The 23,830-nt window shown below is 38.1% G+C and overlaps 1 long non-coding RNA gene across 1 annotated transcript; it reads right to left on the bottom strand.

Annotated features, from left to right (window-relative positions):
- Nucleotides 1-17,903: 17,903 nt before the first annotated feature.
- On the bottom strand, nt 17,904-18,870 carry LOC103881981. Its single transcript, XR_001899392.2, has 2 exons — nt 18,795-18,870; nt 17,904-18,154 (listed from the first exon to the last, which is right to left on the bottom strand). It is a non-coding gene; the product is annotated as an uncharacterized LOC103881981 (long non-coding RNA).
- Between the last annotated feature and the right edge of the window lie 4,960 nt (nt 18,871-23,830).

The raw sequence follows: 23,830 nt of genomic DNA, 5'->3' as shown, positions 1-23,830 counted from the left end.
CAAATTGCAAGCCTCATTTGACCTCTGGCCCAGTTCCCTTTCAATTGCTGGTTACTGAGGCAATTGGTACTAATACTTCAAGACCACCACAGCTGACTATCATACAGCATTTCTTTCTTTTTCACTCAAAAAAGCCATTTATTTAGATTTTTCTAATAATATCCCTTAATCATTTAGCTGTCTCTTCTCTAAATCTTTTCAAAATTTCAATGTCCCTCTTGAGTTGAGTACAAAGTTGACCCTTAACAAAGCCTAACCAGTGTTCAGCATAGAAGTATGAACTAAAACTTCTGCAAGTTTAAATTACTCTTCATCCTTGTTCAAATTAATACTTGCTGTTTATCCTTTCATTTATTTGTTCTTTTCTCAGCCAATTTTATTTATTCTTTTATTTATTCCTCATTCTTTTATTTATCCAACAAATGATTACTGAGTGCCCATGCGCTCAATTACTAACCAATGGATACAAAAGTAACTTGGACATGACTCCTAATTTTGGACATTTTGTTTCTCAAAGCTAGCCTGTATGCAAATCAAATGTCTTCTAGACCCATATGCTGTAAGTAGAAAAAACTAGACCAGATTTAAAGGACCTAAATGCCAGAATGTGGACGTAGAAGTACCTGCTGAAGACTAGTTTTGAGTAGATATATTCAGAAATGTTCATTTGATAGAAATATGTAGAATTGATTAATGAAAATAGAAATAGTAAGTGGAATTTCTTTCAGGAGATTATAATAACAAATATTCACATTTCCTCATTTGAAACTTTTGAGCCCAGATATATTCTGGATTCAGAATTTTCCAGAGTTTAGAAAGGTGCTACAAGGTATATACCATATATTGAATAACACTGGGTTCTGGAGAAGCTCCCTATGGTCAAATGCCTCCATATTTCTCCAGATAAATTCAAACTACACATTATAAATGGTGTCTATAAAATCCTCCTGTCAACTCATGTCACAAATGATTTTTAAAACACAAAACCTGGATTACCAAAACTTTCTGGGCTTCAGAACTGCAGATAAAGGTCTATTGATCTCTGGTCTGAGCAAGAGGAAATGTCCATGAATTAGTGAGGTAAAGAGGAAGAATGGATGTAAGAAATATCACAAAAGCAGCGTTAGAGTGCTTGTCATTTTGTTACATATTATGCAGAAAAAGATATGCCACAACAATGACTCCGAGGTTTTGAGACCGGGTGACTGGGAGGATGGTGATGTCATTAACTGAATAGAAAGGACATAGGGGGAGGGGACCACATGGTAGGAACTGGGGAAGGAGGGAGATAACGATTAATTCAACTAGAAATATACAAATCTCCAGGACATTATGAACCTGCCTGAAATTAGCATGATTAAAGGTGCCTCTGGCGGTGTTTTGGTGAGGATGTGATTTCTAACTAAATTAGAAATCAGTAGCCTTTCGCATATAAGCATATAACATATTTGATTAATCAAATCTGAAATTTGAATTCATCCCACCTAAGAAGTCATCCTAGACACTTCTTTTAAAAAAAAATGGCACAAACGATGGTGGTATTTTAAAATTGGAAAAAAATTTTAAAGAGAATACATACATTTCAAAATTCTATCTGGATTAAAATGGAGCTATTTTAATCTATTTCTGCAAAGCTACTTGTGACAGTAAATAAAGCATGTGGCTCAGGTATAAAAACTATCTGACCCATTTTGGGTAATAACTACACATTAGATCAGTGACTTAAACATTATCATTTGTATGAGCAATCAACTGGCTAGACCTACACATACTACATTTTTAAACAGGAGTCAAGTGTGACTTAAAATTATCAGAGAAATATTTGTTTTAACTCTCATGTACATTTCTAGAAATGTAGTAGCAATCATATATCTGCAAACAAATTTTGATAAAATGTTATTTACCTTATATGACATAGCTATCAAGGAACATTCCAATTTTTGCTGATTTTTTCTAACATCAGTTGATATGTCTCAAATGGTTTGCTTCTTACACCACCGTCTATTTTTAAAGTCCCTTGATAGAGGTGAATGGATATATCTCGGGTTTGTAAAAACCAGTCTTATCAAATTATGCCACTGGTTCTTCTCTTCAACAGCTCTCTTGCTACCTAGAAACCTTTACTTCCTTTTCCGCCTTTACGTACATCTTTAACTGTAAATTCTTTGGGTAGCCCCCTTGTCACCAAGTCTGTTGACTGATGGCAATTAGACCACAGAAACAGTCCATCTGTGAGGAGGATGTGCTACAGCCTGTGTAATCACAGAAGCATGGAGAAGGGGCTAAACAAGGAATGGGAGGTAAGTCCCCAAGCCCTGTATTTTAATTCATTTGTCAAATGAAGAGAACTCTTGAATAATAAATCTCTGCTTTTTTTCCTAGGAAGGTAGAAAAGTTCAGTATTAAACACATCTTCACGTACATTATTTTGCTCTTAACTACATTTTCATTGAAATATATTTGACTATACTTCTTGGTAGCCTGATCCTCTTAGAAAGTGTTTTCAGAAAAGCAGAATTATTATTTGATAGAGCTGTTAAATGGCCCTGTTTCATCCTGAAGTGGTTAATTTTTTTTCCCCAACATTTTAAACATTTTACTGTCATGACATACTGGAGCTTTTCTCCCTATCAAGGATATAGGATTAAGAAAATGCATTTCAATTATTAAAAGAAAGGTCACAGAACATTCTGAGTAGATGACTGTCTTCCAATGTAGGTTACATTGTTTATATGTTTAATAATACTGTAACAATGACAACTTTCTTGCTTTATAGTTAGAAAAACAGCAATGGCCCGTGCATGCAAGGCAGAGGAAAATATTTTATTTTGTCCCAGAAGCCTTACTGCCTCACCTCTTGAGCACAGTCTACCGAAAAGAGCTTTAACCTTCTCACTGCTCAGATGTGGCCCTGGCTTAGGGGAGTGATCTTCAAGGCCCAGTGACCGGTTGGCCATAGTTCTCCTTCACATGGAGGAAGGGAAAGAACCAGTGCATTTCAGTGACTTTATGCAATGCACAGACTCAGGTGGAACAGGTTGGAACTTTGAGAACAGGACGAAAGGGCCTAGCAGCGGGAAAAATTGGGGCTGCCTTCAGGGAAAATGCCCAATTAAAAGAATTGTGAGACCCTGGTGCATATTAACAAAAGATTCAGTGAAATCCCATTATCTGGTGATTTTAATGAATAAAATACAATGATTTTTGTAGGATAATCGATCTGAAGTGCTGCCCTGACGCTGAGGAATGAATGAATCCACCTTCACATGTCTTTTCAGGCCCTTCAATTCTATGATTGGTGCATTATATTATTTAGAATAAATAATAAAGATCTAAATATGCTTTTTTCTACACGTAGCATTAACCATCTTTGTGTGTGAATGGGGTACCTGCCAATTACTTGCATTAATGTAAGTGGCTAAAATATACAAATTAAGTTATGAACATACTGTTACATTTAACAGATTAACTGAAAACCCATGAAGATTTCAAGAGTATATTAAATGCATAAAAACCATTTTCTTGATGTTGAATTTGTAGGCTATTTCTTTTTACCCAAAAAGTGTGTGGTCTTAGAGCCCTGAATGTGTTCTGAGTGTAGCAAAATAAATTTAATATAGATTGATAAACATGTGATCACCAGGCTACATGCTTTGGGAAGCACCAGCACACCTAATCGTCATAGTAATCTAGGCACAGGTCAGCAAACTTTATCTGTAAAGGGATAGACAGTAAATATTTGAGGTTTTATTAGACTTAAGGTTCCTGTACGAACTACTTAACTCTGCCATTGCATCCTTATAATATGTAAATGAATGGGCAAGGCTGTATTCCAATAAAACTTTATTACCCAAATAAGCAGCAAGCTACATTTGGCCTATCAGTAGTAATTTGCCTGCTCTTGATCTCGTGATAGGTATTATTACTGCTGTTCATGGATGATAGAAGGAAAACCCAGAGGGGTTATTTTAGTTACTCAGGGTCTCACAAGTGAGCGGGTTGAGGATTCAAATTATTAACAGCTAAATTTATTTGAAAATATATTGATTAATAAATTATAATAGTATTGTTTTGTGAAGTATTTGCATTCAATAATAATCCATTCCAATAACATTTAGATATTATTCCTTTGTCTCTCTTGTTATTTATAAATATATTCAAATATTTTAATCAGTTACTCTGAGAATTTTAGCTGGCAAGAAATCTGCAAATTTTTGTATTTTTAAAATAGACTTAGGGAATACATGTGCACATTTGTTACAAGGATATATTGCATAATTGTAAGGTTTGGGCTTCTAGTGTGCCCATCACCCAAATAGTGAACATCATACCCAACGTTGATTGGGTGATGTTTCAACTCTTACCACCCTCCAATTCTCCCCAGTTTTAGAGTCCCCACTGTCTGTTACTTCCCTCTGTATGTTTATGTGGTATTGTTTAACTCCCACCCATACATGAGAACATGAGGTATTTGATTTTCTGTTTTCGAGTTATTGCACTTAGGATAATGGCCTCCAACTCCATCCACATTGCTGCAAAAGACATTATTTTATTGTTTTTTATGAGACGGCATAGTCTTGCTCGTGTCACCCAGGCTGGAGTGCTGTGGCCGGATCTCAGCTCACTGCAAGCTCCGCCTCCCGGGTTCCCGCCATTCTCCTGCCTCAGCCTCCCGAGTAGCTGGGACTACAGGCGCCCGCCCCCTCGCCCGGCTAGTTTTTTTGTATTTTTTAGTAGAGACGGGGTTTCACCGTGTTCGCCAGGATGGTCTCGATCTCCTGACCTCGTGATCCGCCCGTCTCGGCCTCCCAAAGTGCTGGGATTACAGGCTTGAGCCACCGCGCCCGGCTATACCACTTTTTTTTAATCCAATCATCCATTGATGGATACTTAGATTGATTGTATACTTTGCTATTGTGAATAGTGCTGCAATAAACATACAAATGCAGGGGTCTTTTTGACATAACAATTTATATTCCTTTAGATAGATATCCAGTAGTGAGATTTTAGGGTTGAATGGTAGATCCATTTTAATTCTTTGAGAAAGTTCCATAGAGTTTTCCATAAAGGTTGTACTAATTTACCTTCCCACCAACAGTGTATGAGCATTCCCTTTCCTCCACATCCTCACTGGCATCTCTCTCTCTCTCTTTTTTTTTTTTTTTTTTTTTTTTGACCTTTTAGTAATAGCCATTCTGACTAGTATGAAATGGTATCTCATTGTGGTTTTGATTTGCATGTCTCTGATGATTAATGATGTTGAGCATATTGACTTTTATTTCTTTCTCTTGCCTAAATTGCTCTAAGACTTCCAACACTGTATTGAGTAACAGTGGTGAAAGAAGATAACTTGTCTTATTCCAGTTCTTAGGGAGAATGCTTTCAAGTTTTCCCGATTCAGTATAATCTTGGCTGTGGACTGGTCATAGTTGGCTTTTATAATTTGAGGTATGTTCCTTAGAAGCATATTTGTTAAGGGTTTTACTATAAAGAGGCATCGGATTTTACCAAATGTTTTTCTTCATCTATTGTGATAATCATATGGCTTTTGTTTTAATTCTGTTTATGTGGTGAGTCACATTTATTGGTCTGCATATGTTAAGTCATCCTTGCATCCCTGTAACAAAACCCACTTGATCATGTTGTGGCATCTTTTGATATGCTGTTGTACTTCACTTGGTAGTATTTTTTGGAGGACTTTTACATCTATGATTCTTCAAGGATATTGACCCATCGTCTCTTTTGCTATGTTCTTGCCTGATTTTGGTATCAGGGTAATACTGGTTTCATAGACTGAGTTAGGGAGGAATTCCCCTCCTGAATTTTTTGGAGTAGTTTCAGTAAGATTGATACCAGCTTTTCTTTGTGGTCTGGTAAAATTTGTCTGTGAATTCATCTGGCCCATGGATTTTGGGGGTATCTGCTTTTATTACTGATTCAATTTCATTATTCATTATTGGTATGTTCAGATTTCTATTTTTTCCTGGTTCAATCTTGCTAGATTATATATTTCTAAAAAAGTATCCATTTCCTCTAGTTTTGCTAGTTTGTGCCTATAGAGATGCTCATAGTAGTCTGTAATGATGTTTTGTATTTCTTTGGTATCAGTTCTAACCTTATTTTTATCATTTCTGATTGTTTACTTGAATTTTCTTTTTTTCTTGGTTAGTCTAGCTTTCATTCTATCAATTTTATTTATCTTTTCAAAGAAGCAACTTTCTGTTTACTTAATACTTTGTATAAATTTTGATCTCAATCTCTCTAATCTTTTTTTTATTTCTTCTGTTATCTTTGGTTTCCATTTGTTCTTGTTTTTCTAGCTCCTTGAGGTGTGCCAGTAGGTTGTTAATTTGAGATCCTTCTGTCTTTTTACGTAGGCATTTAATGTTTTAAACATTCCAATTAGCACTAATTTTGCTGTATCCCAAAGGGTTTGATATGTGGTGTCTCTATTTTCATTTGTTTCAGTTTTTTTTAAATATATCTGCCTTAATTTCAGCATTTTCCCAAAGATAATTCAGGAGCAAGTTGTTTAGTCTCCATATTTTGTATAGTTTTGAGCATTCTTCTTAATATTGATTTCTAATTTTATTCCACTGTGGTCTGAGAAGATACTTGACATGATTTCATTTTTTAAGGTATTGTACCTTGCTTTATGGACAAGCATATGGTCTATTTTGCAGAATGTTCCATGTGCAGATGAAAAAAATGTAAATCCTGCAGTTGCTAAGTAGACTGTTTCGTAAATGTCTAGTAGGCCATTTGGTCTCAAATCCAGTTTTTTACTTTTTCTTCTTCTCCCTCATAATGTTGATATCTCATAGGTTTGGTTGCTTTACATAATGCTATATTTCTTGAATTCTTTATTCATGTTTTATAAATTCCTTTTTCTTTGTTTTTGCCTGACTAGGTTAATTCAAAGGACTTGCCTTCAGCTCTGAGATTCATTCTTCATCTTCGTCTAGTCTATCGTTAAAAGTTTCAGCTGTGTTTTATAATTCCTTCCATGAATTTTTCATCTCCAGGAGTTCTATTTGGTTTTATTTTTTTAAAAATTAATCTTTTTAGTAAGTTTTCATTCATATCCTGAATTGTTTTTCTGATTTCTTTGTGTTGGCTTTCAACTTTCTCTTGGGTCAAATTGAGCTTCCTTGCATTCCATATTTTGAATTCCTTACATGCCATTTCAGAATTTTCAGTTTGGTTAGGATCCATTGCTAGAGAGCCAGTGTGATCTGTTTGCAGTGTTGAAATACTTTTTGTACTGCCCGAGTTCTTATACTGTGTCCTTCTCATCGGGGGGAGATGTCACTTCTTATTTTTGAGTGTTTTTAGTTTGAATGGGAACTTTTAATTATTTAGTCCTTTTCCCTCAAGGATGTGACTGTAATGTATGTTGTGTATAATCATTTGGCTTTGATTCTGGGTGCTTTCAGGTGTCCAAGGCTCTGTATAACTTCCTTGATTATAGATGGTTTTTGTGCAATGGCTTCTCAAATACCGATTGTTGTAGCAATACATGGGCATATGAGCCAACTCACTATCTTCTGAGAGGCTAGAAGTGAGGAGGTCTCAGGAAGCTTATCTCATTCCCTAGCATTATGCCCTTCTGTTAGTAGCTTTTTCTTAATTTGATCATGCAGTTTAGTCTCCAATCCATTAGGTAGCATTTACAAGTAAGAGCTGGCTCATTCTTAGATATCTGATGATGAGGGAATCATCTGCCCTAATAAAGGTGGCAGCAGGAGCTCATCATAGAATGTCTCCTCAGAGAACAAGGAAATCAGCGAGGGGGCTGCACCAGCCCTTTGTTCTGGGATAGGGAAGAACATGTGCCCCTTCCCTATCACGCCCCCTGTCCAAGGGATCATGACCTTTAGTTCAGATAGACACTGTCTTTTATCTCTAGACTGTAATGCAACTGGAGTCCACAGAAAATGCCTGTCTCATGGCTAACGCCTAAACAGCCTTGGGATGAAACCTCTTCTAAGTTCCAAACAGACAGCCCTAAGGCTGTTTCCTACCCTACTGCAGGAACACTGCTAGTCTGCATAGGGAGAGGGAGATGAGCCCCACTATGCATGCAAGCCTGTGCTGGTGAGCACACATTAGCTGGGGTGCAGCTGCCCCAAATAGCACTGGAAAGGCTGTCTCCTAGGGCACCTGTGCCAACCTGCAGCAGGAAAAGCTACGGTTGCTTCTGCAGCAGTGGATGAGGGCAGAAGACCCTCTCTTCAGGTCTGTTCCTGGCTGCCAGTACCACCTCTTCACTGAAGTGAAACAATACTCCCCACTTCAGAAAACAGCAATGCACCTGCGTCTATGCTGCTCCCAGTTTTACTTAGTCACCTTCTGGTCATAAACAGCATGCTCTTGAGCAGGGCAGGGTGTGCAACCTAGTTTTCTTCATCCCAGGAGTGCTTTGGTGAGCTGTAATTCCCCTTGTTCTAAGGGCAGCCCATGCTAAGGGCTAGATCTCCAGGGATCCTACAGTTTCTCAGGGCCCCACAGTCAGAGCGGGTTCTGGTAAAAGTTTGCAGGGCATCTAGTGATACAGAGACACAAGGGCTAAGATTCCCTGGGCAGAATAGTGGCCCACGACAGGTGCACAACCAGTATCTCACCTGCCACCACAGTTCAGGTTTGAGGGGAGAATGAAAGAACCTCCATGAGCTGGCCATCTGGTGCTCTCCCCTCCAGAAGTCCCCACATTGCTGTGGACAGCAGTCCACATGAGTGCAGAGAGGTTCTCTGACAATTCAGCAGTCGGCAATCTGTTGCAGAGGTGAGAGAGCAAAGAAACACCCCACCTACCTTTTTGATGGGACTTCAAGTTCCTCTGGTCCATCTCTGCCAGACTCTTGCTGCCTTCTTTTTCTGTGTCCAAGTCTCTTCCCGTGGGTTCTCTCACAGGTACAAACCCTCCTCTCTCAGCTCTCCACTTGGACCATGAACATTCACCTGTAATTTTGGATCTTCTTTCTAAGGAGAACTGACATCTGGCATCTCCAGTCAGCCATTTACAATGACCAGTTTATTGTATAGTTTCTGACACTTTATGGCTTATGTTATCTAGTGTGTATTGGAATGGATCCAATGACTTCCTCTCTTGAAAACTTAGTCATTCTATGCTAGAATCACATGGAGGTTCCTGGAGGTGGTGCACCCAGGGAGGGCATGGAAGCTCTGTGTCCTTTCCTCCACACTTCACTCTATATATCTCTTCATTGGTATCCTTTGTAATAGAAAATTAACTAATATAATTCTTTACAAGAATTTAAGTAATAATATTCTTATAAAGAATATCCTTTGTAATATCCTTTACAATAAACTGGTCATTGTAAATGACCCTAGAATAAGCATCAATAGAAGAATCTTGGTTCAAGGAGCAGGAGAGAAAGAGGGACAGCCCCTAATAAATACAAAAACATTGATTACTAAATTTTCAGCTTCTGATTCCATTTCTTGCGAAGTCTATGTGCTCTGTTTGAGCAGACGCATATCTGTGTTGTATCATTAAATCCCATTTGTTTAACTGTAGCTTGGGTGGGACTCTGTTTCTTGTGTCAAAAGGGCTTTGATGAACCGATAAAAGTCATGAGATTTTCATTTTTATATCCAATTGAATAAAATGCTCTCCATCTCCCTCTCAAGGTTTGGGAGTTGGAATATTAAGGTCCAAATTGGGGCTCAAGTTTGTTCTTTAGAAGGTACATTTGCCCAAGACTAATAAAGATACACCACAAATGAGGCTTATAGTTTTTCTAAGTGTGTTTGTTGTTTCTCCCTCTTTTCAAGTTATTTAAATCCAGAGGGAAAAATATATGGATTAGAAGGAAGAGGTGAAAATGTCAGTAATTTGCTATTTGGTGCTGGCTCATGCTTTTCCAGTGCTCTTAATGATGATGTAGTTATGACACAAAAACAGAACAGAGGCCTGGCTTCATGTTCCCTGCTGTTGGCCACAATGCCCAGAACAGGGATTCCCATCCCCCCATGGGCACCTTCCCTTTCACTTCTCCAAACCCACTTCCTTGATAGATATTTTTATTTGCTATTATAGATCATTTTTTCTAGTCAGTGTCCTAACTAGCAATATAGGTTTACAAAATATTTTGCACACATGCTTATCTCTCATTATCTGAATTGAGATGTAAATGCACTGTACCTGATTCAAATAAGTGTGGTACTTGTGATGCACCAAGTCAGGTCTGCTTGGCCTGCCTGATTTCAAGGCCACTGTGTGGTAGATAGTTCTCTCTTCTTGCAAATGTCCCACAACAAGAGTGTGCCAAAGCTCTCTCCATTTGACTTCCTCTGAAGCCATGAGAGAGTGGCAGGGAGAGCAAGGTGGCAGATAGATAGGCACAACATAGAACTGCAGGTATGTTGATGACCCTGGGACCAACCTTCAACCAAAGGGGAATGAGGTTCAGAAAAGAAATGCCCAAATGCTTCCTGTCTTCCAGTGAGTCAGTCATGAGTTCCATTCTTATGCAATTCTTCAGAATCTTCCCTGTTAGACTGGGCGCTAGCTTCCCACTGTGGCTCCCACCTACTGGTGTTTCTTCTGGTTTTTCTCTGTTTCCTGTTTCATTTTTCTCACTTCCCCTCTTCTGTATCCTGGTATCACATCCTAAATAAACTGCCAGCATTCGAATTATAATCTTAGGGTCTGCTTTTGGGGGACCCAACCTGAGATAATGACCAACTTATAATTTTTACATACGGCATGTTCATAAACACTACTGTCTGCTTTCTGGATCTCAAAGAGCATCATTGTAAGCTTTTCATAGTGGTAACCATAAATCTCCCCCTCTCGCAGAGGGCCGTGCCAATCATTTTTTCGTAAATGTTAGTATATATTGCTGGCTTAAAGAAATTGTTTCTCTAATGTGTTTTTCACAAGGTACTTATCGATTCAATCGTAAATCAACCCCACATGGTCAAAATTACCTCTCCCATATTTTTTGTCTTGCAGCAGTGTTTTTGTGATTGATCAAGTGGTTTGTGGAGCAGATTAATATCATGAAAACAATATTTTTGATAGGCAGTCTGACTTTCCCTACTTTGCTGAGATATAGAATATCTGAGCTGGGAGGATGCTTGAACCCATTCCTGCTCACACACTGATTTTTACATTGAGGAAACTAAGGCCCACTGGAATTAAGTAACACTTCCAAGGCTATAATTCACAACAGAGATAAAATTAGAATTTAAACCAATTGGTTTTCAGTACAAGGGTCTCAGCTCACAGCTTTCAATGCTAAATATAATGTTTGACTGTTTCCTTTTCATATTTTTTTTTCAAATGTTACCTATAAAACTACAGGTTCTGATATGCTTCTGTGCTATTCTTATTTTGGAATAGAGTCAGGTGGCACAGAAGCTATTGTTATAGCCCCAGAATAGTTTCTGGCATTTTCAGTGGCACAATTGGAGTTTGAGTCAGAGATGTTCTAGTCAACATATTGTATGGGGCAAGAGGCTAGGTTACCATTGATCCAACCCTGGGAATCTTCAGAGGATCCTGTCCTAGAGAAGTACCCACCTCCTACATGGAGACTGTAGAATTAGGCACATTAATAATCAAAACAATCCAAGAATATCTCTGCATCAAATCAATCCAAGCATTAGCAAAGCAGCCAGAAACGTTTTCTTGGAGGCTTCTCCTTGACTCTCACTTATTTTCTCACTAACTGCTGGCCCTGCTTTTTTGCCCTGGATCCAACTCCATTATCAAAGACGCCAAGGCAAGCTCTGCAATTGGATTGTCTGAAAATGAACAACACACAGATAGTGAGGAACAGATATTGTAACACCCTACAGTGCCTGTTAAATTCACACACCGAGAGAACTCAAAACCATCCAGGCGATGGAAGAAAATGGCGTCTCCCAGAAGAAATAACAGACTTGACAGGTAACACTGAAGAGAGATTTCCTGGCAAGGCAGGCTGAGGGGAGTGACCTTTTGAGAACCTTCCCAAAACTTAATGATGTTAAATAATCAGCCCTTTTGCTGAGACGTGAATTTGAATCCTGTGTTCTGAGAGGCTGGGGTTTGGGCACAAATTACATTAGTACAGTATCATAACACCAGGAGAATCTGTCTACCATCAACCATCTTACTAGGCCTTTCTTTAATCCTGATTTCTCTTTGTGACAATTGACCACACAAAGGCAAATCCCAGAGGGTTTTGTTCCCATTTTGTGGCACTGCCAAATTAAAGGCACCACTTAAGCACCTCTGAGTTAGCACAACAGTCCTGGTTTTCTGATAGCCTTGCACCCAACATCTACACGTATTTAAGTTTTTTTGTTTGTTTTTGCAGACTTTAGTAACCCTGATTAGAATTTCTTCCTAATTCAGCAACACCTACCTTTTTTTTTGTTTATTTGTTTGTTTTTGAGATGATTTTGCTTTTGTTGCCCAGGCTGGAGTGCGATGGTACGATCTGGCTTATAGCAACCTCCGCCTCCCAGGTTCAAGCAATTCTCCTGCCTCAGCCTCCCGAGGAGCTGGTATTACAGGCATGTGCCACCAGGCCCAGCTAATTTTGTATTGTTAATAGAGATGGGGTTTCTCCATGTTGGTTAAGCGGGTCTCGAACTCCCAACCTCAGTTGATCCACCTACCTCGGCCTCCCAAAGTGTTGGGATTACAGGCATGAGCCACTATGCCCAGCCTACCTTTTTCATTTTAATCCCTGCCTTAATTTGGGTTTCCCCAGAAGCCAATTCTAAATCAGGATTTTTCAGCCTCAGCACTGTTGACATTTGGGGCTGGTGTATTAGTCTGTTTTCACACTACTGATAAAGACATACCCGAGACTGGGCAATTTACAAAAGAAAGAGGTTTAATTCGACTTGCAGTTTTACATGGCTGGGGACGCCTCACAATCATGGTGGGAGGCATGGAGGAGCAAATCCCATCTTACATGGCATCAGGCAAAGAGAGAATGAGTAAGACCCAAAAGCAGAAACTCCTGACAAAACCATCAGATCTCATGAGACTTATTCACTACCACAAGAACAGTATGGGGGAAACTGCCCCCATGATTCAATTATCTCCCACCGGGTCCCTCCCACAACATGTGGGAATTATGGGAGTACAATTTAAGATGAGATTTTGGTGGGGACACAGAGCCAAACCATATCAACTGGGTAAATCTGATAAGTAGGGGCTCCTGTCCTGTGCACTGTAAGATGTTAAGCAGTATCCTGGCCTCTTCCCACTGGACCCACTCCTGTAACAATGAAAAATGTCTCCTGACATTGCCAAATGTGCTCTGGAAGGAGAACCACTGCTCTAAGTCAAGGACTCAAGGGCAAATATAGATTAAATGGAAAATTATTCAGTGAACAGTGGCACAGGAATAGGAAAATGTATTAGCATTCTCCAAAGAAGCAGAAAATATACATATATATGTATATACGTATAATATATACACACATACATACAAATATTATATATACACACATACACACACACACACACACACACACATATATATATATATATAGAGAGAGAGGTTTATTTTAAGGATTTGCCTCACACAATTATGGAGGTGCAAGTCTAAATTCTACAGGATAGGCTGGTATGCTGGAGGCCCAGGGAAGAATTAACATTGCATTTCAAGTCTGAAGGCAGACTGCGGGCAGAATGTCCTCTTCTTCAGGGCAGAAGAGTCTTTTTCTATTAAGGCCTTCAACGGATTGGATGAGGCCCACCCACATTCAGGAAGGTAATCTGCTTTGCCCAAAGTCTGCTAATTCAAATGCCAATCTCATCTAAATGATACTTTCATACCAACATCAAGAATAATGTTTGACCAAATATCTTGGTACAGTGGCCTAGCCAAGTTGATACAAAAATTAACCATCACAAAAAAGGAAAGGAAAAAGCCAAAAAAGGTGCATCATTAAGCAAGCTCTAATGGAAGTAAGAGCACAATTCTGCTGTGGAACTTGGGACATTGTATAAGACATATGTTTCACAGTTATCCACACCATTTAAGTAGTGAGGGAACTGGAATATTTGTTCACCAGTTCCCATCAGCCATTGACTTCCCTAGAGGGTTTAATTCCCCGACATGCCTGGTCTGCTGCATCCTCAGGAAAAGCAGGTTCCAGAAGCTTCACTGAAATCTGTCAGGCAAAGAGGTGCTGGTGCTGGCAGTTGGAGTTTAGATTGACAAGGAAACATGGTAACTGGTCAAAGGGCTATGGGCAAAGTGCTGACAGCATGTGCTATAGTTTGTGTGAAATCAGTCACTAATTGGTCCCACCTCTGTCTGGCATTAGACCCTCCTCTCTCCATGCCCCCAAATACTTGATTTTAAAAAAATGTGGTAAAATACATCTAGCATAACATTTATCATCTTAACCATTTTAAACTGTACTGTTGGCTAGATGCAGTGGCTCACACCTGTAATCCCAGCACTTTGGGAGGCTGAGGTGTGCGGATCACTTGAGGTCGAGAATTTGAACAAGACCAACCTGGCCAACATGGTGAAACCCCGTCTCTACTAAAAATACAAAAATTTGGCCAGGTGTAGTGGTGCACACCTATAATCCCAGCTGCTTGTGAGGCTGAGGCATGAGAATCATTTGAACCCAGGAGGCAGAAATAGCAATGAGCCGAGATCGTGCCATGACACTCTAGCCTGAGGGAGAGAGGGAGACTCTGTCTCAATAAATAATTAATTAACTAATTAATTCATTTAATTAAAGTGTACAGTTCAATGGCATTAAGTACCTTCATATTGTTGTGTAACCACCACCACCACCCAACCACAGAACTCTTTTCATCTTGCAAAACTGAAACTCTGTACCGATTAAACACTAACTCTCCCCTCCCCACTCCTCTCAGTCCTGGCAACCTCTGTGCTACTTCCTGTCTCTACGAATTTGACTGCTCTAGGAACCTGATATAAGTGGGATCATAAAATGTTGTCCTTTTGTGACTGGCTTATTTCATGTAGCATAGTGTCCCCAAGGTTCATTCTTGTAGCATGTGTCAGAATTTCCTTCCTTTTAAGGGCTGAATAATATTCACCTGTATGTATACACCATACTTTGTTTATCCTTTGATCTGTTGATAGACACTTGGGTTGCTGTCACCATCTGGCTATTGTAAACAATGCTGCTGTGAACATGAGTGTATACAAATATCTCTTGAAGTCCCTGCTTTGAATTATTTGGGGCATATACTCAGATGTGAAATTGCTGAATTGATTGTCTTTTGAGTTCCATACATAACAAGTAACCGTGTGCAAAAGAACAGGGTGAAAGATGAGCATTCTGCAAAAGTCTGGGGTCATCCATCTCCATGACCCCAGTCAAACCTGGGCTTCTGTAAGTATAAGACACATCTATGGAAAGTATATAATCACTGCAGTTTCATACTCTAAAAACAGTTTTATTTGCCTCCTCCTTTGCCTTCTGATGAAGAGCTTTGTTTGTGAAATTCCCGTCTTCAGAAGTTCTTGAAAGATCTCAAGTGAGTTGTCCTCAGAAGTGATGGCAAAAACATTGCCTGGCAAAGCCTGTGATTGACAACATCTTTTTTTAGTTACCTGAGCTCTGTGCCTTCATTCTCTCACACTTTCCATTTTCCCTTTGTTTCCCAGAGTTTTGCAGCAAACTGCTGTTTAGCAAAGAGAAGCCAAATTCAGACGTAGGCCAAGCCCTAGTTACAGTCTATTTCTTTTTGCTGTTGGTACCAGCATCACATCCCACCTGGACAGACCTGCCAAGTTTTTTGGATTTCCTAGAGGAGGTTTTCATTCTGTCTGCTTGTCTGCACTTGTATACAAAACCTATAATTATATAATAGGTGAACTTACTGTTGAGCTATTGTGCTTTCTTTTCTTTTTTTAAACCAGCTGAATTGGTCCTTTTTTATATTTTGAGCCTATTGTTACCTTTAAAACTGTTACAGTTTCCTTCCCCCTGGCTTCTAATACTTTAGCCTTTATGCCAGCAACTAAATATTTACGTAAAAAAATCATCTAAAAATTGTCTTTCGGCAAAATCTAAAACCGTTTCTGTTTCTAGTTATAATTTGAATGTTTTAATGTTATAACTACACATGACCGCTAATGAAATAAATTTTGTTCTCAAAATACGTTATCCTATTTTTAAATAAAAAACATCACCTATGAAAGTCATCAAAAATTAAGTATGCATATTTAATTCTTGTACTTAAACATCTGTGTCTTCTAATACATGATGTTCCTAACCTGCCCTTAACTAAGGAAATGTTTTATGGTTAACACATCACCTGGACTTTTTGAATAGTTATATACAATATATGAAATTTAAAGTACAATGAATGCTTGATAAAATTGTGACTTGATGGAAAAGCTGACCTTTTTAAGGGAACAGAGAGAATGGTATGTCACGACCTATTTTGTGACACTATCAATTCTGTTCTTCAGTGCGGTGGTCCTATCTTCAAACTTGTTAATTTCATGGATGCTAACACAAAGCTCTTCATTTCTGTGGGCTCTGTTTTTTCCAAGATCTATTGAATATTTTGTCATAGAACTACCCTTATATTTATTTTATTCTCTTCACCTAAATGGAAAGCTTGAAGAGAAATGGATGATATCCGATTCTTTTCTGCTATATGACACCCAAGAGGAAATGAAAATGAAATGCTTAGAACACTGTCAGGAACCCTGTCAGCTTCTCAGGGTATTGATTGTTGGTGTTGTTACTGTTCATAGGTATTGTTGGGATTGTAATTCACCAAACCTAAACAGATGACCCAATTATTTGGAATTGGTGTTCTTGGTGGCCATGTCTAAGGATATCGTTTAAAGGAACAGTAGATAAGGACTGAACATTAAGGTTTTATCTCTGAGATTGTGTCTTAGGAACAAGCTAATCACTGCTCCCACTTTCATCCTTTTTACCAATACTACTCTTCTCTACCCTGTCTTTTTCTCTGCAGCATTCTTGTTGATGAGGTCAGGGATCATACTGTATTTCTCTATGATGGGAAATCATGAAGTATCTGACAAAAAAGGATCCTGTTGTTCCAAGACTCAGTACTCCAGTAAAGAAGGTGAATGTGGCTTTCCTCTGAAATGGCTGGCTGTCCTTCAGAGACCTCCTGATGAAAAGGCAGAAGCAGTTATTCAAGGGGCAAAGGTGCAGCCCCGTTGCAAGTAGATTCATCCTTGCAAGAGGAGAATAAAATTTTGCATTTAATCTGTCAGGTATGGATGCACAAACACTCTCCATATGATTCAGCAAATATGTGTATAGCCCTTTGCTGTAGTCAAACACACAGAAAACATAGCACTTGGTGATAACAGGGATGCCACTATTAAACATAACCAATGAATCCAGAGCTGATCATTTGAACGTAGTTTAATTCCCTACATATCTTCAGGCAGCTCACCTTCTTATTTGAGGATGTACATGAAAGAGCAGTCGTGTGCAGTCAAAAGGGAACTAACTGTGAGATCGAGTCTCAGCTCACTCAACCTCTATGACTCCTTTGGTTGAACTTGATAGTATTAACATATTTCCTTTTTAGCCATAGTGCCTTTCTTTTCAATTACCTTATCTGGAACCCTAGTATATAAAACAGATAAAACCAAATTCATAAGCTCCGGTTGAACTGAGGGCAGGGTCCCAGAGTCCAACCCACATAACCTCCTCCTTATGTCTCCACCCACCTACTCATAACCTGCCTTAGACACTAGGACTCTGCAGAAAAAATTGAAAAAGGCTGCAATAGTTATACTTTCCAAAGACTCTTCTAACTCTGATCATTCAATGCCATTTAGATATTTAAAATCCACTTAATCTAGGCTTTCACCCACCCACCTAAATGCCCTGTGTTCCACGCTGTCACTCTCAAAAGCAGCAGAAATCTGACACCGAACCATTAGGAGCAAGAGATATTTATTAGAATAGTACACTGTTCCCAGTGTTCCCAATCTGGAACAGGGAATGAGAAGTTCTAGTGAGCAAAATATAAACCATTTAGAAAAACTTTCCATATGGATCTCTGTGCCCTTCCTTTGTAGGGCATTTTGCCCCCAGACATCTCTTCTGTCTTTAACTCCACATTTCCACCATTAAATTCGGATCAACACAGAAAGATCTCTGGAGCAGCATGGGACAAAGAATCTACCTTTCAAAGCAAAGAAAGAGAAATAGGGGAGAGTCAGGTTTTGTCTCTCTTTCACATTAGCGACATAGAATAACATGGAACTAAGTGCCATCCTGAGTAAATAACATCCCTCCAGGCCACTGAGAGGAAAAGTGCTTGCAGTAGACTTAATCTTCACCTCTCAGCTTCCATATGATTTTGTTTCCTCTTACTTTTAAGACACTTCACATTTGGTTTGCATGATAATTTAGGGATAAACTGGCCTTATTTTCCGATTATATTGCAAACTCCTTAAGGGCAGGAACTTTTTCATATACGGCTCTGACTCTTTATAGAGCTAAAGATGTCACCAAGTATGGTGTGTCTATTCCAGTAATTCATTACCATTAATAATCCCACAGTGACAGAGCCATGTGGGTAAGGGGCAGTGTCCCAGTGGAAAGAAAGCTGCATCTCCTATGGAAATACTACATTGGAATTTTAGTGGTGAAGCCTGGATTTTACAAACAGCTAGCTCTAGAAAAAATGACTTTACTCTTCCTCTCCTTATTTTGTGTCATCCCTTATCATTCTGTTGAATATTTGGCTCCTGGAAACTTCATAATACCCATCTAGGTGCTTTCTAAGCAGACACAATGTTCAAAGTTCTACCCAAGCTCACCTTTCATCAACAGGTACCTCTCTACTGTCCTGTGCTCTTGTTCTGCTTGTTTTCTTCCATGGGACAGGTTGGTTCTAAATTTAGTGAGATTACATAACTAAAGTTGAGATTTACTTATTTGTAACACTGCCTGGAAAATGTTCAACTGCAACAATCAAGTGGTTATGATGCAAATATTTTCTACATGATATTAGGGAAAGAAATGAAGAGAAGAAATGTCAAGATACAGAAGGACGGGACCAGTTTTTTTTTTTTTTTTTTTTATTAATGAGGAAGAGGTCAAGATATTCTCTTGTTCTCCCACCTGCTCCCTACCACACCACAATCCAAGAGCATCTAAACTTTTAGACGCTGAAAAGCTGTCTTAGAGAAGTGCTGATCTGTCTGTATGAGCCAGTTAGAAATCTTAGTATAGGTTATGTTCTCCCTGCCTATCTTCCAGCTTGAAGACACTGTGATTTGGATCTAAAATAATTACTGCTATTCAGTGTCATCCACACATAATTAGCCTCAAATTATAATGACTTAACATGGTTTGCCATATTCATGAGGTGAAGTGATTTATTACTGTTTTTTCTTCTCATATGTTTAGTATAAGAACACTTTAAAACCTTTATCCTATTAGGTGGGATGTTTTCTGGACTGTGAGCTCGCAATGAAGAGGAAAAGTCAAGGATGGCTAGTTCGTCTGACAGGCTGCATTACAAGGAGGAGTTCAAATGATCTCTGGGCCCTTTGCTTTCTCTTAGGCGTTGCACCTGTTGGCTATCTCCTATTCCACGTCTGCTTCCCATGTGTACCTAAGGAAAACCTTAGTGTGATAAAGGTTTTAGGTCACTTTGAAAGAATCTAAACCAGAGAGATGGATTTGTCTCCTTATTCTATATAACTGGGCACAGATAGATGCTATGAATGAAAGAATTTTGAATAGAAATTCTAAAATACAGGTTTTAGGAAGCATGTTTCTGAGATGGGGGAGGGGGAGAAGAAGAAGATTTCAGAGCATGAGTTTGCCTTTAATTGTCATTACATATATACAGAACAGCTCCATGAAAATTCAAGACTTTGAAGGCAAAATACATGAGAATCTCCACTGTTCCCTGGCCTTTTCTAAGTTTTAGCTTTTAACGTTTAGTCCACTGCTCAGCTCCTAAGGAGCAAAATATCTATATATTATAGACATATATTTAAAATCAGTTCCTCCTCTGTAACCTTGGAATTTTTTTTTTTTTTTTTTTTTTTTTGTGCTCTTGTTGCCAAACCATAAATTTGAAGTTGCAAACAGGGTATTTTCCATGAAAATTTCTCATGCATAAAAATCCATCTCAGATTCCAACCAAACTATTTGAGAAATTAGTTCATTGATGAAACTCTTGTCTATGAATGGAGTTTTGAAGATAAAAATGCCTTTTTCTCTCTTCTTGAAGGGAACAAAACAATCCCTTTATTGTCATACTTCCTTAGAATTTATTTTCCACTGCTTATTATGCATGCCTCCTTTATGTCATCGATACATAATCCATTATGTGCCCCTTATCATATTTGCTCCAACTGTTGTCTCGAGATGATGTCGAAAGACATTAGATACCAGAGACTAACTTTGCAGGAGTGAATTAACGTCAGTGTTGAAGGAGCCTATAATCATATGACTAAATGGGCTTTCAGGAGGCCACACGGTATGCTGATGACAGAATCAAGAATGAAACCTAGGAATTCAGACCATTTATCTTGTTCTCTGTCCACAAATGATACTTTCTATTGTTAGTATCAAGTAGAGGCTTGCTGAAAGCAGTCTATTTTCTGGTAACATAAAACATTCATGAAGGAGTTTTTAAAAATAATCCAATGGAAATTGCCTTAGTGATTACAAAAAAGTTCTGAAAGAAAACAGTGCATGTATACAATTATATATATAGTGTTATTAGATTATTGCAACTTGGAGAGTGCGTTGAAACATTTCTTTGAAAAGCTTAACTGATCCAAAGCTGCAAGGCCCTAGTCTATCTGAAAATAAGACCATGTTTATGTCATGTATGAAACTATTGCAGTGCAGGATAGGAGCTGAGTATGGACTACAGAATAAGATAGACCTGAGCTCAAATAGTTTTTCCATCAGCAATTAACTGTCTGATCTTAGATCAGTACTTATCATATTTGAGACCTCAGTTTTCATGTTTGTAAAGTAGGGAAATTATGACTGGTTACTAGGTTTGTTTTAAAGATTAAATGAAATAATGCATCAAAAACACCAAGAACAGAATTTGAAGATGTCCATTGTAAGAAAAGGCAGTGTAGTTTTGAGATCTTCCCCAACTCCCACATGGAAACAACATAGCAACTGACAGCAAAACCGGAACCCTACAGATAGTATTTACAATAAGTCTAAGTGACAATGTATCAACACAAGCCCCCAAATGTAAGAAGATGAGGACAAAACAACAAAAACCACCAGATCTGTCTATTACAGACATCTGTACAGCAGCCAAGGGAGTTTCTGACAACCAGAATGACCAGGGAGACATCAACAGAAGACTTTTGTGAATATGTATATATGTACTTGTAGAACTAAAACGACATGCTATAACAATGTAGACATAATACAACTCTAAACAAATGGAAGAAGAATGGGAGAGTTATTGTAAAAAACTACTTGCCCGTTTCTGTAATTATACTTGGTGGTGGTAGTATTAGTATTGTTCTTCTGTGACAGTGGCATTTGTAATGTGGGATAAAGCAAATGAGTAATTATGGAATATTCCAATTCTATCATTCCTGTGTCCATGAGAACCAGAATCAAGATTCCAGGATTCTCTGCATGTAAGAAATAATAGACCAAAAGTTAAGAAAGCCTATAGCCCTAGATTAGAAATGGAAATCATCAGTATGAACTCATTAGGCATTCTATATTTTATATGTATAAAAAATATCTGAGTATAGTTATTCTATTTGTCTCTATAAAGAGTATATATTTAATATTCTATTAACACTTAAGTATAATATTTAAATATATAATAACTCATATAGAGAGAATGAATTATATGTTTAAGGATAACATATTTTATATACTATAAAATATTATATATTGTCATATAATATTTAATATATAATATTCTATATGTGTACAGTTATATATATAAATAGAATGTATTTTCCAGCTCTACTGGAAAGATCTAGGAAAGATGAGTACCAATACAGTCCTGAAATACTATATTCTGTGAGAAAAAGGCACTGCTTCTTGGAGAAATATGGCCAATATTAGTGTTTTCTGCAAAATGTATTTTGTTCAGTATGGTTTTATGATTTTTTTCCTTTTTTTAAATTTCTGAGACAGAGTCTCACTTCATCACCCAGACTGGAGAGCAGTGGTGCAATCACTGCTCACTGCAGCTTCAACCTTCCAGGTTCAAGTGATCCTCCTGCTTCAGCCTCCGAGTAGCTGGGACTATAAGCACGTGCCACCACACCCAGCTAATGTTTAAATTTTGTGTAGATGCAGAGTCTACATCTACTGAAATACCTGTATTTCAGGTATAATTACGTAAAGGATCTTGAGATGGGAAGACTGTGCTTGATTAACACTTATGACACAATGTCATCACAAGGGTCCTTATCAAAGAGAGGTATCAGGTCAGTGTCAGAGATGGAGATGTGATGACAGAAGGAGAGGTTACAGGGACGTGGAGCTACAAGCCGAGGAATGTGGGCACCTTCTAGACACTGGAAAAGATGAGGAATAGATTCTCCGCTAGAGCTTTGGAAAAGAACTCAGCCCTGCTGACACCTTGATTTTAGCCCCATAAGACTTATTTTGGACTTCTGACCTCCAGAACAGGAAAAGAAGAAATCTATGTTGTCTTAAACCACTAAATGTATAGTAATTTGTGGCAGCAGTGATATGAAACTAATACAGAGACATTCTACAAAATAACTAACCAATATTCTTCAAAAATGTCAGTTGTGAAAGACAAAGACAGCCTAGAGAATTGTCCCAGATTGGAGGACACTAAGAAGACATGACAACCAAACACAATGTGGAATCCTGGATGAGAAGAAAGGACATTAATCAGACAATTGGTAAAATGTGAAAAGGGCCTCTAGATTGGGTAATAGCATTGTATCATGTTAATTTCCTGATTTGATAATTGTGTTGTGGTTATATAAGATGTTATTGTTAACAGACACAGAATGAGGGAAAATTTTCTGCACTTTTTGCGATAATTTTGTAAGTCTGAATTTTTTTTTTTTTTTTTAACAAAAAGGACTGGAGATAAATCAATGGGATCCCACTCCATTTCCTCAGCGCTTATTTAATATAACATAATTGACACTTATTAAAGTATTTATATTATTACCATAACAGGAATTATTAACACAATTAACACCTATTTACTGATTAATATGAGCAGACTAGGCACTGCTCTAAGCCTCCACATACATTAACTAATTTAAACTTACCATGCTAGAGTTGGGTATTACGATCTCCACTTTACAGACACTGAGCCATAGAGAAGGGTAGGCAAGTTTTCCAAGGTCACACGAGTAAGAAGATTGCCAAAGTCTGGAGTGTATGCTCTCAACAGCTACTAGAGGTGATTTCTTACATATTAAACTTTGAGAACATATGGCATGAATGTTACTAACTTATAGTTCAGCAATTGACTATTCAGGAAACTTTTTTATTTCCTAATTTATATGTTCTATACTGGTGATATTGACAAGTAACTGAATCCTAGCAAGCCAAGTTGTTACCCTAGTAATATTTTCAAATGATGAATATCACAACGTGGAAACACTATTTCTACAGAACTAACGGAATTTTTCTATATATTACCTTACTTTTCCTCATGTTGACCAAACAGCATCCTAATTGTATATTAATTAATTATTCATTTTCTAAAATTGTCTCAAAACTCCTATTCTGTCAACCAGTTTCCCTCAAAACTTCCAGACTTTATATCTGTTTTGTTGCTTTAAATGTAATGTCCATACTTTTGTTCTAGAATTAAGTGTATCTTATGCTGAAGATAGCCTAATTT

The sequence above is a fragment of the Papio anubis genome, chromosome 2 (genome assembly GCF_008728515.1).
Source record: "Papio anubis isolate 15944 chromosome 2, Panubis1.0, whole genome shotgun sequence".
Classification (NCBI taxonomy): Eukaryota; Metazoa; Chordata; class Mammalia; order Primates; family Cercopithecidae; genus Papio; species Papio anubis.
This window is presented reverse-complemented; position numbering and strand designations above follow the sequence as displayed.